The sequence below is a fragment of the Ambystoma mexicanum genome, chromosome 1p, assembly GCF_040938575.1.
Source record: "Ambystoma mexicanum isolate Mex_15411 chromosome 1p, UKY_AmexF1_1, whole genome shotgun sequence".
Lineage (NCBI taxonomy): Eukaryota > Metazoa > Chordata > Amphibia > Caudata > Ambystomatidae > Ambystoma > Ambystoma mexicanum.
Window position 1 is genome coordinate 590064446 of NC_090921.1, and position 12004 is coordinate 590076449.

Genomic DNA, 12004 nt, shown 5'->3' on the forward strand with positions numbered 1-12004 from the left:
TGAGCCCCATGCTTCTGGCTGGATAGTAATCTGCCATCCCTGTGGCCCGGTGCTCATGTGCGCCAGGGGACATGGGGGTGGCAGAGTCCAGGGACTGAGAGAGATAAAGGCCTCTGGTACTAGGGCTCCTGAGGTTATGCTCAGGAGTTTCCCTTTCCTAGCGAACCTGGTCTCTATCCGCCCCTGCTCCGTGTTGCAATGCAAGAGCCTGTGCCTTCAGTTCCTCGGTTAAGGCCTTACTAGACTCTATCAGTCTCTCCTGCATCGCTACCTGTTGTTGGAGCCTATCATTGTGCTGGCAGAGAGCCTCATTCTCTCTCCGCGTTTCCTGATTGGTCCTGGAGCACTGGGCCAGTCTTTGCTGCAGGAGGGTTACCTCCTGAGCTGTGTCCCTATTGGCCTGCTCCTTTCTTGCCAGAGCATCCTCCACCCTTCTGGTGTGCTCTACCAAATTCTGGTTTTCTTTTTGGAGGTCACCCAGCCCCTGGAGGGCCAGGTGATTTTCTTCAATTTCCTTTTTTAAGTGGCAGACTTCCTGGCCTAAAGTGTCTCTTTCCTGACTGAGAGCCTGCATCTGTGCTGCCAGGTAGTCCCTCTGCCGTTGAAAGGCACCAGCTTTTTGGCGCTCCTGATCAAACTCTGCCTGGGTATCCAGGTCTTTCAGAATTAGTTTGTTGCTCTCTGCCTTCACTCTATCTAGGTGGCCTTGCAGGGTGACTACCTGCTCAGCACATACCCTGTTGAAGTCCAGTTGTTGCTCCAGCTTTTTCTGGTTTTGCAGTAGGGAGTCCAAACCTTCTTGGTATTCCTTCTGCAAGGCCAGAAATCTGGTATCCTGATCAGCCTTTTCCTGTTGCAGGATGTCCATATCCCTCTTTATTTTAATGATGTGCTGTCTACTCTCATTTTCTGACTCCTGGCTCCCCTGCAGCCTCTGCTCAGAAGAGACCAGGTCAGATTGGACCTTCTCTAACGCCATCTGTCGCTTATTCGCCAGATCTTGGCTTTCAGTACATTTATCCTGCATGTCTCCCATATATAGGTACAGGTATGCCGCTATCCTAACCATCTTGTCTTGTTCATCCTTAGCTTTAGGAGCGATGTATAGTTCACTCAGGGCCACATGTAAGGGACCCTGATCTCTCCATATATCTGACCCTGTTTCCGTGACCTGTTGCGTGATGGCCTGCAACCAGACCATCTGGTCCTGGTGAGTCCACTCACCTCTCACAAATAACTTATGTAAGATGTGCTCTGTGGCTATTTTCATGTCTACTAAGGTCGTCATTCTAGAGATTGGTCTCTGTCCTGACTTACAGAAATTAGTATTTTATTTTTGCAAAACAGACCTTTTTCTTAGAGCGTTCCTTTGAGGAGTGCTTTACAGCGTAACACAGCGTGTGATCCGACCGGATATGTGTATCTGGTCAGCTGGCACGCTGTATTAATCTGCACAAGTGATAGATCTAACCCAAACAATCCCGGACGAGCCCCCAATTTGTAAGAGGATTCAATTCAACACTACAGCTAAGTCAATGCCTAGTCTGGGATACTGAATGGAAACCCTTATTGATATATCTTTATGTCCAGTTCATGCGTTCTGGATGACTACCCCTATATAACACCCCTCTCTTGGAATCCTCCTGACCCCACTGAGCCAAGAAGTAGTTCTGTTTTGCAAGTTAAAGGTTTATTTGAGAATTTAAACAATGTATATATATATCACGCTTTATAATAAATTAATAATTGAATATCACACTTAATCTGATCAGTAATCAATAATGGATAGTCTGGCACTAGCACACTTCTTTATAATCAATGATGAGTGGTTATAGGATGGATAAGATAGCAACAATACTTTTATGGTTTCAAATGGATGCAATGTAGAATGAAAATGCAGTACAGAAAATACTCAATATGCGTTCAACAAAACAATGTAATCACTTTTCTCTGGCAATCCCCTCCCCCCTTTATGCAATGCAAGGAAATGGAAGAAAAGCACACAGTTCTCAGAAATGCAATCAAATGTAATTCAGTTCACCCCAGCAAGCTTAGACTACAGAAGTTGGAAACACAGGCTCAAAATGCTTTTATATGTGCTGGCAATGAAGTGAGGAATATGCTGAAATGCTTTTAATTCCCTCTAGGAGGTTCAGGGTGAGTGGTATCAAGTTAATATTAGTCCAGGCTCACTTTAGCAAGGATCTAGGGTGTAACTAGCAGGTTAAACAAATTTTTTTCTTTAACGGAAGGCAAGCAGCAGCAGATTTTTACACATGGAGAAACTTGCAAATCGCGGCAAAATGTCAAATCACAGCAGATTTTTCCGAGTGCGCCGGGCGCGATTACAGAGGAACTACAAGGACTATCACTATCATTTTGGGGTCCTAGGACAGCCTTTGATCTCAGCTTCCAGATGAAAGTCTCTAGCACAAACGGTCATGGAGATATGAGCGATTTAAATAAAGGTCGTTTTTCAGATTTGAAAATTTTAAAGTTCAAAAAGACAAGTGCAGCTTGCAACTAGAAAATGACAGGTGACAGCTTTACAAATGACAGGTGACAGTTAGGAGACAGTTCTACTTAGATTAAAATAGGATTGAATTATATTATTTTAACTAAGAGATTGGTTCTGCACAGTTCTGCTAGGTACTCACACTATATTCTTGAATTAGAATGGGCCTCGCCACGGATCTGGTCAGGTTTTAGACTGGACTCTGGTCTCTGCACTTCACAGTGATCTGGGTCAGCTCTCTCTGCTGGTCTGGTCTGGGTCTCTAAAGGTTGATGGAGGTAAAGTATGGATTTTCCCGGCAGAGCTTCCAGCTGCAAATGGATTTGAAGGTCCCTATCTGTCCTGTCTGTCTGCTTTTATGTGTTTTTAAAATGGGTGTGTGTGCAGTATCACTAAGCTCTACCCCTCTCCACTTGTCATTGGCCACTTCATCCGCTTCCACTTGATTGGGGGAATGAAATGAAGTGTCATCATGATGAGGTCTGTTTATGATACAGAGAACCCACCCCTGTCAACTTTACACACAATCTATATTTGCTCAAAAAACATATTTGCACAGGTACACATTTGTTTAAAATTACATGCACCCCTCACATATCACAGGAGGTATACCCTTGTCCAAATCTGCTCTTCCTGGGAGCTTTCATTCAGAAATGGCAATATTTGCACTTTTTAACTGATTTTGCAATTTCGGACATTACCCCAAATTTATACACATGTGCGCAAGGAGTATGGACATTAGTTGATGAAGTGTCAGATTTTTCACATGCACACATTTTGAGTAATATCCTCTTTTCCGCTAAAACCCCCCTGAACATACCACCGGGTCCTAACACGTCTTAAAATGTGGGCAGAAAAATCACAAGAATTATGGTGTCATTTAAATAATTTTCACAAGTCCGTACTATGAGTTATTCATCTTTTTAGAGTTATGTTCTGGCCCCAAAGGGGTGTGGTTTCCCCCAGCACAAGGTTGAATTTCTGGTTTTTCCAGTTCTGCCAAGCCAGCTTGCTCTCACAGGCAGTGCTCCCCCCCTGTCCTTCCAGGAGGAAGCTCCATTTATGACTCCCGCCAATAAAACATTTGCCTGAGTCAGGACAGGGCTTTGTTCAGAGCTCCTGTATTCTGTGGGGGCTCCCCTTAATTCAATTATCAGAGAGATGGCATATCCTTAGTGTGGCCAGCAAAAGGCAGATAGGCCTGGGAACACAGCGTGACTCAAGTCTCATCTCCTGTCGGGGGTAGCTGGTGGGCAGAATTCAGTTCCTTAAGCCAGGTTTCAGATAAAATGTCACTTTTTGTTACCCAGTTTAAGTCAAGACAATGTTTACATATGCAGCTAGAATGCTGATTCTAAGTTTAAAACTATGGCATTTAAACAATTGCAACCTATGTGACACTCAAAGTAGGTCACTCATTTCTTTTAAACATTTAGATTTTTAGTGTCTTTCAGGCCAAATTTACTTAAACTGCTGAAATCCACAGCTCAGCCAGTCTTGTTATAAACCTTCAAGTCACTTCAGAATATAACTTTACATTGGATCCACCTCTCAGTAAGTCTTTCTTTGGCATGTTTTGGGTTCATTTATTCAGTTTTACACAAAAAAAGTAAAATCTGGTGTTGTTTTAAAACGCCGGCTTTTGGATAGTGGTGAGTACTGGTACTGCACCCCTTTTTGGGATTTAAGAAAATGAATTCCCAACAGTTATGGGTTTGCTTTTGGCAATCAGCATTGCCATTCCCAATGGTTTCAGACTACTGTGTGGGTAGTCCAATGGTGGTTTTAGGCAGTGTCCTTCTGTGCCCATAACATCGGCAAAAATGAGTGGCAGCCTATTCTTCAGGCATTTCCCTGTGCATTTTCTGGGAAGCTCTGGCCATCATGATGTTTTCCATGTCAGTACTGCACAGTTTTGAGGTAGGGTTTGGATGCATGGATAAAAACATCCCACATCACTCCCCTGACTACATAAATCCCCGCTACAAGGGGAACAGACCCATCCTGGGTAATGTGTGGACTCCTCCAGCCCAAGGGGGGGATCCAACCAGGCACCAGCTAACTCAGGGAACTTCCCTCCTCACTTCCCCCAGGAGGGCAGAAATTCCCCAAATCCTGACAGAACTTCTTCCCCAGGTACCCACAAAACTTTCAACCCCAGAACAATCCATCCTTCTTTCCCCACTTTCCTGAGCCCAGACAACCCAATCCGAAAGAGGGGAGGCCAAGGGTGGAGGGGTACCGAAATTTTCCAAACCCGGAGTATTTTCAGAGAAGGGATTGCTATCCTTCCCGGGATCAGCCCAGGGGACAAATGAGAACCCTGTATCAGCCTGAGCGGGTGTCACAGCTAGGTCGCCAGGTCCAAAACATGGCACAGGATCTGGGTCACATGCTGAGGGCTCAACAGAATCCTCAGATGAGCATGCCGGCGCAGAATGCCTCAAACTCCGGACCTGGTGCTCCACGACCCCGAAAACCCACCGGTTCCCAGGGAGGAGGCACAGGGGAAGGGGGGTGTAAAGCCTTGGAGGAAGCTTCCTTCCCCACTTGTAAAAAGCCCCTGGAAACCAAGGAACCAGAACCAAAATCTCCTACCCCTGAAAGTCTGCCACCCAAGGAGCAGAGGGCCGGTAGGAGAAACAAAGAACCCAAACAGACCCATTTTGTGGAGGAGGCACAGATCTTCCAATTTGAAGGAGAGTGATCCTCCGAAGATCCTGGGGAAAGGATCTTCTCCTTCAGAGATGGGGGAACTCCTCCCAAAGAAAAATGGGTCCCTAAGGATTCAAATCCAGATTGGGGAGATGTGGGGACTGAGCTAGCGCCGCCCATCATCCAACCCCAGAACCAACAACATGAAAATCCCCTGGTTCAAACCCATTCTGGTGACTGCCTCCAAAAAGAGGGGGCAGCCCAGAACCAGAACCAGGGGAACCCAAAACCTCTCCCATATCTAGTTGCCACCTTTTCTTTTCAGATTCCCTAGACTCCCCACAGAATTCTGCCCAAATCTCTTCTCTATCAGTGTCCAAAACTAGAAAACGAACCCACCAGTTGTCCAAAAATGTACATTATCTGTGCCCCCTTGCGGAGAAGGAGGGAAGATTCTATGCCCTGGTCCAAATACAGGGGCGGGGTACAATTTTGGCACTGGTGGACACTGGATCCCAAGCTACCCTTCTGTCCAAAAAGGCCTTTGATAAACTGAATTCAGGGAGGGGGGAAATTACCAAATTCATCTCCCCCTTCTTCCTGGACAACTTCAGAACTTCGACGGGAAGGAAATTCCTATCAAGGAGACTGCGGATTTGGACATTGAAATTGGGCGAAACAAGGTGAAGCACCCGGTCATAGTTGTAACTCCAGAGGGCACCCCTTGTTTACTGGGGAATGACCTCCTGTGAAGGTTGTCACCCCTAATAGATTGCGTAAACAAGGTCCTCTGGACCCAAACTAGCCAACCGATAAAATTAAAACAGAGTGTCAACCATGTTAGTTTAAACGGCACCTGCCACATGGTTGAACAAAAATCTGACCAAGTAGAATTTCACTTCCAGAACAACCAAATCCCAGACGTGACAGTAATAGCAGTAGGACAACAAACTGGTGATGGGGGGTCCTCTCTATTTCTGAAAATCAACCCTCCTTCCAGTCTAAGGTGGCATTCCACACTGGAATGAAACACTCTGAAATTCTTCTTTACCAATCCATAATCAGACATTCCCACTCCTATAGTCCAGAAAGATGAGAAATCAGCTCAGAGCCTGGCTGATATTCAGAAGACTGGAGAGCAGTTGTTCATCCCTGTTCAGTTAAATGAAGGGAAGGACTCTGTTCTCGCCCGAGTGTGTGTGAACAACGGTAAGAGCTTCATCAGCTAAGCCATGTTCCGCCAACTCCCAAAAGATCCAGCCATTCACACATTCAAACTGATAGACAAATGGGAAATGGATCGGGAAACACACAATTCCAAACATCTCCTGCCAAGCAGGTGAATGCTCAAAATCTCCATAGGCAACAAGAGCATAGTCCATAATTGTTGGGTCGTGCGAGACGTCACTGCCGCCTTTTACTTAGGCAGTGACATTCTCAATCGCTTTGCTATTAGTTTGGACCTGATAAACTCCTGATTAGCGGATAATCCCATGGGCTTTGGTGACCCAGAGAAAGCATTTAGGTCAGCTCAATTGCTGCCTTATGCAGTTGAAATTCAGATTGGAGAGGAAGTCACCATCCCAGAAAGGACCCGACAATTCTCTGTGGAAGTGAAAGTGAAAAGAGGACAGAAATTGAAAAACCCTGACGCTTATATTCATCTAAATGCTTCTCTCCAACAGCAAGGGTTGGGGGTAAACCCAACACCACTAGTCAATATAGAACATGACACCATTCCAATTCTTAAAGAGTGTCGCTCTAGCCGCAGGCACCATTATTGGAATGGCGGTTGATGACCAACATTTTTCCAAAGATTTAGGCAATGAACTGTTAGGACCAATCTCGAGGACTGTTTTGACAGTGGTAGTGATGACAACACAACACCAGGCAGGATCTTTACCCGGCATGGGGGGAACTTCCTGGTGTACACTTCCTGCCCTTATGGTAAGGAAGATGTGACTTGTGACTTCAGGAGGGATGAGGTGATTTTCCAGGTCCATGAGGGCTTGAGGGCTGCCTTCCCCACATGAAGCCACCAGCCCAAATCAGCACTTTGACCAGGGACTTCTCCACCCAGCTGGAGAAGGCCGCTGAGATAGCAAAACCAGAAGTCTTTCCAGGCTTCAGGCAGATGGTTGAAGAGAGAGTCAACCTAGCTGATGCCTGTGGGACTCTGGAGGAGAAGCAAAAATGGAAACAAGTTTTCTTGGATTTTCAAGATCTCTTTGCGGTGTACTCACATGACTGTGGTCGCACCGACATCCACACTACAACAATTCCCACGGACCCGGGCATGACTCCAGTGTTTGTGAAGCAATATCGACTGCCTCCCGCATCAATGGAGTCCCTTACTGAAATACTTAAGAACCTTGAGTCCCGTGGGATAATCCGTCCAGTCCACAGCACCTTCAATAATCCGGTGCTGGGGATATTGAAGCCAAACGGCCAGTGGACACTCTGTGCCGAGCTTAGGGAACTCAACAAATGGGTCCATACTTCCCGATGGCCTCTTCTCTACATTGACCAAGGGCTGGCCCAGATCCAGGGGTCAAAGGTATTCACTGCAATAGACCTGATCAATGGGTCTAATGACTGTACCTGTCAGTAGGGAGGACCAATACAAGCTGGCCTTTACCTTTGGGGGGCAGCAGTACACTTGGACCCGGACTCCCTTCGGATACATCAACTCCCGCAATGAATTCAACATTTTTCTACATAAGGCCATGCCCGACCTGGGTGAGAGGGGTAACCTGGCTTATATAGATGATGTCCTCATCAAAAGCTCACCTGTGGAGGAACACATAGCGGAGATCTGTTGTGTTCTGACACAGTTGAGGGCAGCCGAAGCAAAACTTTCCTTTCAAAAAGCACACTGGTGTAGAACCCGTGTAAATTTCTTGGGGCATCAGATTACTCCTCAGGGTCTCTATCCCCAGGAAAAGAAAGTGGAAGCACTCCAGAAATTGAAAGACCCCACAACTCTGCGGGAACTAAGGATCCTCCTTGGACTGACTAATTACAGTAGAAAGTTCATTGAGGACTACACAGAGATCACAAGACCCCTGATTCATCTTTTGAAGGGGGGGTCAAGTGGGAGTGGGGTCCAGAACAATCTGAGGCAGTAAGACAACTCAAAAGAAGCCTCTCACAAGCGCCTTGCCTAGCTTACCCAGTCAAAAACAAGGAGTTCTTCTTGGAGACAGTGTTCTAAAATACATGCTTGACCTTGACTAGAGTATTATACCAAAAGCATGACAAGGTCAATAAAATAATATCCTATGCGACTAAAACTTAATCCTCTGTGGAGGAAAAATTCAACGATTGTGAGAAGGCACTCCTGGCAACGGTGTGGGCATTGAAGAATTACCACCCATTTATCCAGGGGGAACAAATCTTAGTGGAGACTCCACACTAGCCTCTGCAATATCTCCAAAGTGACAGAATCCGGCCCAGAAATGTGAGTAATTCCCAAATTACTTCCTGGATTCTGTCAATGCAAGGCTTTCCTGTGGAGGTCAGATATGTCCAAAACAAGAAGAGTCCACTCACCTACGGTCTGGCTGACTTGCATTATTGTGCCAGAGAAAACTGCCTCGAGGATGAAAGTCTTAAAATCAAGGACAACATAGAGGCATACCTCAATTCCCCACACAAAGTCTTTGAAGAAGACAAGTGTGAGGGAATGCCCACTGTCTATGTGGATGGATGCTCCTACCATGTTGACAACAACGTGGAAAAAGAACTTGTGGCCGGCGTATGGAATGCATGGGTGAATGAGACCCCAGAACCCTCCGCTGGGTACAAGATTGGTCCCCGAAGTAGTGAAGTGGCAGAGTTGATGGCTGTGCATCAAGCCATCCTCAATGCTGTTCAACATCAACTCCACGAACTGGTCATAATCACAGATTCAGATTATGTACGGAACAGGTTCGTGGAGCACCTGGTTAACCGGAAAACCAGAGGCATGTTATGTGCTAATAACAAACCATTGAAACATTGGAAATTAATTCAAAATATTGATGATCTAGTCACCTCGAATGGGGTGACCATCTACTGGAAAAAGATCAAGGGTCATTCCAAAGTAGAGGGACCAGACAAAACTGGAAATGACCTAGTTGATCAGATGGCCAAAACCGAAGCCATCCAAGGGAATCTACTAGAGATCGAGTCCCTGTTGGGGGAAATCCAGGTCGCTGCTATCAGTAGGTCCCAGACAAATGCTCACAATGAACTCTCAACTGCACAATGGAGTAAAGAGACCCCAGATGCTGATTTGATTACGGCTCAAAACGGGGATCCAATAATTGCTAAGTTTTATCAACACATTGAGGACCCTGAGAACGTTCCCCTGATGGATACCGATTACATTGGGAAACAGGACCTCAGAGTGTTGATGAAATGTCCAAAAATGTTCCGAATCCAAGACGGTTTTTTGGTAAGGAGATCCCTAGCTGGCCATGATCAGTGGGTGGTCCCTACCTCATTCCGAAGCCTGATGTTAAGTCACGCCCATGATGTGGCCACAGCCCGTCATAGGGGGTTTCATACAACACTTGAAATCTTAAGAGAAGTTGCATACTGGCCACACATGGGGCAGGACCTTGACCAATACTTGAAGGGGTGTCTTGTGTGTGCACAATTTCAGCCAACATCCCTCACACACCGTGTGCCTCTCCAAAAGAGGGGGATGACACTTCCATGGTCAGATTTGCAAGTCGACTATATCGGGCCCCTGATTCGCTCCTCTAGGGGGAACAAGTACATGTTGACTGTGACATGTTTGTTTACTAAATGGGTGGAATGTCTCCCGGCCCCAAACTGCAAGGCAGAAACAGCAGCTGCCCTGATGATCAACCACGTCTTTTTGCGTTTTGGACTACCCCAAAGGATCGAGTCAGACCGAGGTAGCCACTTCACTAACGAAGTAATGACAAAGATGTGGGAGATACTTGGGGTCAAAAGGAAGCTACACATTGCTTACCGGCTAGCCTCTAGTGGTGCAGTGGAGAGATACAATAAAACAATTGTGAGCATATTAAAAAAGTTTGTGGCAGATTCTGGGCCAAGTTGGGATATTCGATTACCTCTTGTCCTAATGGCCATCAGATCTACCCCTTCATCTGCAACTAAAATGTCACCGTTTGAGCTGATGACTGGACGCAGGATGGTGCTTCCCCAGCATCTGCTCTACAGAACCCAAGAGCAGAAATTGATCAATGCATCCACAACTCATGAGTATGTTGATAATCTAAGAAAACACCTTCAACATGCTTTTGCCATGCTCAGCGAAATCTAGAAATATCTGCAGACAGCATGAAGACCCACTATGACTTAAAGACTAGTAGAAAAGAATACAATGTAGGAGGCCATGTCTACTTATACAATTTCCAAAGCAACCAGGCCAAACAGCGCAAATTTTTGCCTAGCTGGAGGGGACCTTTTGAAATTGTAGACAAAATCTCACCAGTCGCCTACAAAATCCGCATCCCCAAAGCCAGTTTGGCAGAGGGGGAAAATAAGTGGGTCCATATTAACCAACTAAAGTGTTGCCATCCTAGGCACACTCTGCAGCAACTGGAGGAGTCTTCTGGAACCCCAGAGGGGGTCACTCCAGCTCCCTAGAATTAAAATATTCCATATATAGTCCATAAATTACAATCGCAAAATGTGTCCTTTTTTGTCAAAATGTATATGTCCGCCCCACTACATTAATAGTGGTGGGGAAATGTCTACAAATATGTTTTTGCTTTGTCATCATAGTTAATTGGAAACCATGGAGACTGAAACCAAGGAGGACCACCCAGGGACCGGAAGCAAAGATCCAAGGGGTCCGGGGTATCGCGCCATACCCTCATCAGGACTGGGCGAGGAGAACTAGTCGATCCACCCCTGATGGAAGAAAAGATGATGAACTTTGCCATTTTTGGAACCAAAGGAAAAGAGACAGTTCAACTCAGTCTTGCGACTTCCCATTGATGAACGGTCAACGCCAAATTGCCAGGAGGGGCTTGTGGGATGTTCTGACCCACTAGTCTATGCCCTGCAACATCACCGTGCACTGCTTTCATCAAAATCAACAGAACGGCCGCAGGAAAGCCTTATGCGTGCTAAAAATCTGTGAGAAGTGTGCAGGGAAACCTGAAAAATATGCCGCCAATCCATTTTGCCTATGTCAGTGGTAAAACAGGAGACCACACTGCCAAAACCTATCATTGGGCTGCCCAATGAGTAAAATAGAACTGCTTGAACAGGCAGTGCTACATCCAAAGGAAAACCCAGAAGTGCCTAAAACCCGTTTTTCCTTGGCTGTTAAATTTGCAAAATAATGCGAGTCATTACGAGGTTGGAGGTAAGGGAATAACGATGCCGGTAAAAGATTACCGGCATTGCTTACTGCTCCGGGCTATAATGACCTGCCAAACCAATATTGGCGGCACCGTAAATAACTGTGCCTCTAATAGCGGCATGGGCGCGGGCACGCGACCCTTCATGCCGGCAATACCGGCATGGCGTAAACAGGAGGACATCACAAGTCAGGCGGACATGCAAATAACGGCCTACTGAAGCCCGAAAAGTACCTTACCGGCATGGAGTAAATACCGGCATTGCGTACCACCCGTAAACGGCCATGTGCAGTGTTCCCAACTGCCACAGGTGCACACAATCAGCACAGGTGGAGGCAATATAGACTGGGCCAGCCCAAAAGGAGCCCACCCTACCCCTTCCCACACCCAGTCACACACCAACATGATTCCAATACTACTAACAATGCTGCTGCTGAATGACATGATTGCAGTGAAACTCCAGCAACAACAACAACAACAACAGGCA